We start from the raw sequence: 7393 nt of genomic DNA on the forward strand, positions 1-7393 counted from the left end.
GGTCACAAACTCCTTTGAATGCCTTCAAGACCTATTTGGATGTTTACCCTGCCGGGATCCTATGATCCCTGCTGACTTCCTGCCCCCGGGCAGGGGGATGGACTTGATGATCTTCTGGGGTCCCTTCCAGCCTGAATGTCTATGAAATCTTAAATATAGAGAAAAGCATGCTGCAGAATCTCCCATCTGAAGTCTGCCCTGAGACAGGCCCCAGTTAGAAGGAACACAAAACAGTTTAAGATGAAGAGACTAACAGACAGACAAGCTAATGATGGGCATTTTATTGTTATGGTAACAGGTCTTTATCTTTGTTTAAACCTTGGTAAATATATATATATATTTATGTTAAAAGACTTCTAGTAACCATATAATGCTTCACTTATGTCAAGATAGAAAGTTATAAACATGTTTATTTGCTTGGACATTTAAAAACAATGTGATAGAAAACAATGTGTACATAATATTGTTTCATATCTGGGGGGGTTGTTTCTATTTACATAATCCTTTTGGATAGGGTGGGATAAAAATCTAAATAATAACATCATTTAAAAAGAGGTGGCATTCAATTTTTGCCTAGCTGTATTTAGAGGAATATATAGATTTCAGCTGAAGATATACTTTCCATATTTATCATTACTGACTTAGTTAAATGTTAATCATTACAAATTCATGAAAATACTTATTTTGTTATATTGTTTTTTAAAGGTATATTTCAGCAAAGCTCTAGGAATCTTTTGCAACAAAATCTTATACAAACATTGGTGTTTAGTAGATGCTGCTTTCTAACTTAAATGTTAAATTGTGTTGCACATAACAAAAATAACCACCAAAAGAAATAAAAGCTATTTAAGATGATGCAGAATAGATCACTACATAGATTAAATCTTAGCTGTTCTGTTCAACGTAAAAGTTGAATATGAAAGTGATGGTCTTGTAAAACTATAGTTTCCCAGCTTAACAAAAATAAACCAACAAATAAAATTATTCAGTGACAACAAACTGTTGTCTTCTGTGGACTATTGAATGTCACCTCCAGTCTTCTATTCTCTCTGCCTCCTCCAAAAGCCTTATGCCAATACATTTAGCTGCTATGTGAGGTTATGAATAATCATACTTACAGTAAGTATCCTGATGGTATCATAGGTAAATTATTAGTATTGGTAATCAAGCTACAAATAGCAGTGGAGAATTCTTTGTAAACAAGTGTCCCTTAGAAAGGAGGAATTAATCTGACTCCAAAATAACAAATACCTGGCATCCCACTATTTCATTTCACTCTGCTCCTCCAGAGGTCAATATCATGAAGATCGATCCTCCAGGCCAAGTCGGCCTTGATGAATCTTTCTGTCTCTCAGAAGCCTACCCTCAACTTAGCCATTCCCTCCAGGATCCCTGTTCTTCTCCCAGCAGCATAATTAAGGGGGGACAACTGGGGTACAGCTGTTGACTCAGGGGGTTGGGGGAGGGGAGTAGTGAAAAAAAATAGAAGGAACTGCGCTACTGGACCAGTAGCCACTGTGCTTAGGCATCATGTTACACTTCTGCCTCTCCCGCAAAATGAAAGAAAAATACTTTGCTTCAAATAAGTCAGATCATAAAAAACAGGACACATTCATCAGATAAATTATTGACTATGAATTATTCCATGAGATCTAACTAGTATTACACCCAATTCCAGTTTTCCTGTAGGTTTAAATTAGTCCAATATGAATAAAATGTAGCTATTCGCAGAAGCAACTACATAGAGATGAGTAAGGCTTTTGGTTCTATATTTTCCATAAATATTGTTCTAATGTTTTACAATTTAATCAAATCCTATCAACCTTCAAAAACGTGACCCATACAAGTTTTCCAACAGAAAGAAACTACTCTCATAATCAGGCAGGGGTGGGAATCATAACTATATCTACATATTTTTTAATTTGCCCAGTATAATTGCATTTAGCTCATAACCGAAGAATATTCAGACAAAAATGTCATATTCCTCAGCACTCCATTATTTACATCACTTTGTTAATGGGTTCGTTTTGGTTTCTCTCTAAAAGAGAGGTTGTAAGATAATTTGAAGCTGTTATTATTGAGGAACAAGCTGCTCTAAGAATGAATTCTTCATTGCATCCTAAAGGTGACAAGACTCAAGTTTATCTTGACTTTTTCTGATTGATAACTGAGGTGGGAGTGGGGCATCTAACACTGAGAATGCCCAGTTCCCATGTGCTGAAAATTTTGCTTTTGACTATTAGCTATATTTCAGTTCTGGCAGCAGAATGCTAATCTCCAAGGCCAGGTATAGACATGACACTTTTACTGGTATTAGTGACAGCAAACTGGTCTATATTAGGCCTGTTCAAAGCCGCTAGTATTTGATTTGGATTTGGATTCAGCCGATTCGGGGCACAGTGATTCAATTCGGATTCAGCCGAATCTCTGAATCACACAGGCCCCAAACCCCTCCTGCTCTCCCAGCCACACCTGCCTCACCTCCCAACACTTTGAAAAAAAAATGCTGCATGGGGGCTCTGTTATGAGCCCCCCTGCCTGCTCCCCCCTCCACCCCATGGCTGCCCCGCCCATCCCAGCTCCAGACCTTAAAAAAAAAAAAAAAAAAACCCCCAAAACCTGGGACTCACCAGCTTTTGCCCAGTGCTGCTCCGCACCATGTGGGGGACTCTGTACTAGCTCCCAGAAGCCCCGAGGCTGCTGCAGTAGCTGGTGAATCTGGCAGGATTGGGTTTTTTCTTAAGAGCCTGGGGCAGGTGGGGCACCCATCGGGGGGACTGGAAGAGTGGGTTTACCAGCTCAGAGTCCGGGTCCAGCTTCCTGCTGCAGTAGGCAGGGACCGCCTGAATCACCAAAGCTCTCCGAATCTTTTCTAAATCAATTTGGAGAGCTTCGAATTGATTCAGGCTTTTTAATTGGTCCCCTGATTTGATTTGGATTTGGAGATTTGGCCACCAAATCGGACCAAATCAAATCAGCGCTGGAAGCTTTGCACAGCCCTAGTCTATATCTGTAACACAACAGAAGTTTGGTGCACACAGATTGATTTAAAAATTTGCAGAACCCAATCTAAGGGCATCTTTATATGTGCTCTGGTGATAGGAGGGTGGCACTTTAATTAGAGCAGCTCTAGGATCCGCTCTAATTCAAGTACCTGCAATGTTTTGTGTACAGTATTCAGCATCCCTCGCTTCAAAATGACAGCTAGAGTGCTTTAACTAAAGCTCATTTGATGAGGCTGCTGGAATGTGCTAATTATCATGCTCCAGGAGACTCAGTTAATCGAGTCTGCTCTCTGCAAGTGTACAGGTATCCTAAGAGGTGCTCCCTGCCACTAAGGGCAAATGTGTATTCTGTTTGCTACCAATCTAAACTACGCTGCTTACAGAAAACCACGTAAATTAGATCAAATCTGCCTTGGGATTTTTGAATGTCTGTACCTAGCCCAAGAGAGACAGGCTCCCTCCCAAAGAAGCTTCTGAAGCAGACAGTGTACAGGATGGGGATCCACTGAAGAATGCAGAGCACCAAAGTGATGTGCTCTTGCTAGTTTATATCACCTAAGAGTTAGGTCACTTCAAGATGGAGCAAAAGAAGCTTCAACATGCTGCAGTAGTTCAGCCTTGGGGTGAAGAAGGCACAGTTTGCCAAGGCTAAGTCTGCATTTGAAAAGAAAGGATGTGTATCTCCTAAAAGATAAAAGGTCTAACTTGCTGTTTGGGTTTCTGTTACTTCAATTAGAGACATGGATACCGATGGCACTACTGGCAACATAACAGCTGCCCTTCTTTTCCACTATTTTCATTTCAGTATTTGTACTGTGGCAATTCTGTAGATAGCATTTGCATTTTAGAGACAATTACTCATCTATTCACACTGCAGGGGCTCATATATAGAGCAATGTAAGGGGAGCAGGCCTAAGGAGTTATTATGGGATAGAATTACTGTATGTAATGTTTAAATCTTTCCATAATGTAATGCTGTCAAGTTATCACAATGGGCTGATGCATTTCTTTAAATAAAGTCCTGCAAAGGAAAGGCAATGTTATAGGGAAATTTGGGAGGTTGCTGCTTTGCGCCATGAAAAAAAAAACTTGCCTGTGATTTGTTTTACAAAGATCTAGACATATGTCTTTGCAGGAGGATGAAAGGCCGAAATGCTAGCCAAGCCAATTAGATGATCTTCCCTGAAAATAGAGTAAGCTAGTTTAGGAGAAGAATGTTTGTGAAAGTAAACCTGGCTCTCACAAGCAGGTCAAGAAAGTGTGCTTTCATTAGGAAATATACAATAAGGCTTGCTTTCTGGTTTTAAGTTTCATTGTATATTTAAAATGTGCTTAAGGCAAACTACAGCTAGTCTGTTTTGAAAAAGGTTGTTACATGTGGGCAAAATGAGGAGGAGACAAGGGGGTTGCGGCTGCCAGCCATTTTAAAGTAACTCATTGTTCACTTATTACATTTACTGTTAATGCCTTATTTAATTTTTTTTTAATTACTTTAAATGTAAGCTTTCATAAAGATCATTGTGTTAAGCAGCACTAACAAAGACAATACTATACCACATAGTTTAGAGAGCTCAGGAAGAGGCATGCAGAACACCTCTGGCTGGTGTACATCCAGCTCTCTGAAACTGAGAAAAGTCCATACAAATTGCTATTGCCCACAGAAGCAGCAAAATATTTTTATCTGCATCATATTGTGAGATGCACAACACAGAGTAGGTTTTGTTTCTGACTGTCTGCATCATGTGACACAACTGGACACCACAGAAGCTATCATTTTTAATTCAAACTGGGAAATGGAATTACTGAGAGCTTGTTGGCATAAATGCAAGTGAAACAAGCCCTTCTAATCTGAGCTGCTGATAAGAATGGGGGCCAAATGTTGGAAAGACATAGACCAAGCTAAGGGCACTTTTACATGTGCTCCAGGGGTGGGGAAGCACTCTAATTAAAGTGCCACAGTGTCTTGTGTGTCAGCTTTAAAATGGCAGCATGTGCATTTGAACTAAAGCTCATTGAACAAGCTTTAGTTCAAGTGCCCCTGCTGCCATTTTGATATGCCGGGATGCTGACACACGAGATGGGGAAGGCTGCTGGAGCACAGCAATTACCACACTCTAGCAGACTTAATTGAGTTTGCTCCAATGCACTGTAGTTACAGCGTATCAGAGCAGGCTCCAAGCTAGTGTACAGGCAGGGCCATCCCTGGCGGGGAGGGCAAATCGGGGTGACCACCTTGGGTCCCACACTTTGGAGAGCCCTGCAGAGTTGGGTGGAGCAGCCGTGGTGACTCTGCACTGCTGCCGGCTTCATGTCCGGCTGCTTGGCACCCCCACCTCCTCCGCTGCTGAATCTGCCGTGTCTGGCCCCATGCCCATCCAGCCCTGCTGCCTATGCAGCTCCCTCCCCCCCGCCCCCACTGCTGAATCCGCTGCTGGTTTCCTTGCATCTGGAGGCAGGGCCCCGCACAGGCTGATTTGCCCCAGGCCCCACACCCTGCTCTGGTCATCTGTGTATAGGCTCCCTAAGACACCAGACCTTTCAAAGGTAAACTGTAACCAAAGCCAGTTGCCAATGAGTCCAGTGGAGGGACTGTGTTTCAAAAGGCACATTACTTCAGCCATTCCAGGAAGAAGGCAGGGCAGGGTGACACCTTAGAGTACCTACGCACAGGCTCTGGGGTGGGGGGAGGGTGTTTTTATTACAAGAGCTGCTTTAATTAAAATGCCTGAAGCGTCTTGCGTATTCAGTGTCCTACATTTCAGAATGGTGGTGGGTGGGCTTTAACTAAAGCTTGCTCAATGAGCCTTAATTGAAGCACCCCCATCTCTATTTCGAAACAAGGGGATGCTGAATACACAAGATGTGTCCAATTAGAACACTTCAGCAGACTCTATTGTCTTGGCTCTGACTAGTTCAGAAGCATACATAAACTTTCATAGGTGACAGCATCTGACCAAATAGGTTGTTGCCTACAAAAGCTAATGCCTCTGAACTAATTAGTCTCTAAGGCACTACCCTACCCTATTTTCTGCCTGACTTCAAACTAACAGGGCTAGCTACCTCTCTCAGACATTCCAGAACAGGAAAAGTGCATACGAATGGGTCTCCCCTGAAGGCATCAAAAACAGGCTGAATATTTGACCCAGCAGAACTTTCAACAGCTCTGTTAGGGTGAAGTGTACCATCAACTAAGCTTCAGGGCCCTTTCCTGCATCTCACTGTGGGCACAGAAGGTTAAAAGAACGTCAAGCTATCCTATTTTCACATACCCCTACTGTTGAGTCTTTGAGGAGCTGAGCTACCTCAGGTTCATTTGGATCTGGATTTATGAGGTGAAGGACGCACGTACGCATAACGGTTTGAACAGAGAACGAATGTATTGACTTCTGTCCCCTGGTTGACAGAGACGCAGGTTGTATTTGAGCTTGACAACGCAGTGTAACAGTTACAACGGCTTGCAAGCTGAAACGGTCGATAGCGGGGTGGGATTTTACGCCAAGGGGGAGCGGTGGCGGGAGACAGCGGCGAGCAGAAAGAGCAACGGTTGATCAGGCTGGTGCATACAACTTAACAGCTTAAAGCTCAATGAACAGTTAGTCAGTTGTCCGTGTCAGTTCTCCAAGCTTCTCCCCAAGCCTCGATGGGAGGAGGCCTTCATACAGGGAGTGATGCTGTTTAGCCAATCATGTTCAGCCGTTCGACACTCATGTCATTACCTTATTTGGCACAGACACACTTACTGAGGCAAGTGCCTCTCTGAGGTAACTGTTGCTATGAGGTTACTATGGGGGTCAGGGAGGTGCATGAGGCACAGAGCCAGCTTTTCAGCATGTCACCTACTATACAGGTATGTAGGGTGATGAATGGCATTTTGTATCCTTTATATTCTTTCCCATAATGCAGCCCAGATCTGCATGTTACATCCAAATTGATGGATGTGGATCTAAAATTCTGCCATGAGTATCATGCTGATACAACTGTTAGAATTTTAAAAAATAATCTTTTAAAAGAGATAACCATGAAGGAAAATAAATGAATTTGCATGTAAATAATTGTTGTTTTAAGTATGGTTACCATATTTCCACTTTCAAAAAAGAGGACACCTGTTGGGGGGAGGCGGTACAGGTTGGTGGGGGCAGTGATATGCTTGTGCTCTGTCCCTGCCCCTCACTCCCAAGCCACAGCCCCACCCCAGCCCTGCTACTGCCCCTCACTCCTGACCCACAGTACCCAGACCCTCAAATCATGCTGGTGCTCCTCACTCCCAACCTGCAGCCACACTCATAGTTTCATAGTTCATAGGGTTGGAAGGGACCTGAGCAGATCATCAAGTCTGACCCCCTGCCATGGCAGGAAAGAATACTGGGGTCAAATGACCCCAGCAAGGT

This window comes from Crocodylus porosus, unplaced genomic scaffold, assembly GCF_001723895.1.
Source record: "Crocodylus porosus isolate Cpor-Errol unplaced genomic scaffold, CroPor_comp1, whole genome shotgun sequence".
Lineage (NCBI taxonomy): Eukaryota > Metazoa > Chordata > Crocodylia > Crocodylidae > Crocodylus > Crocodylus porosus.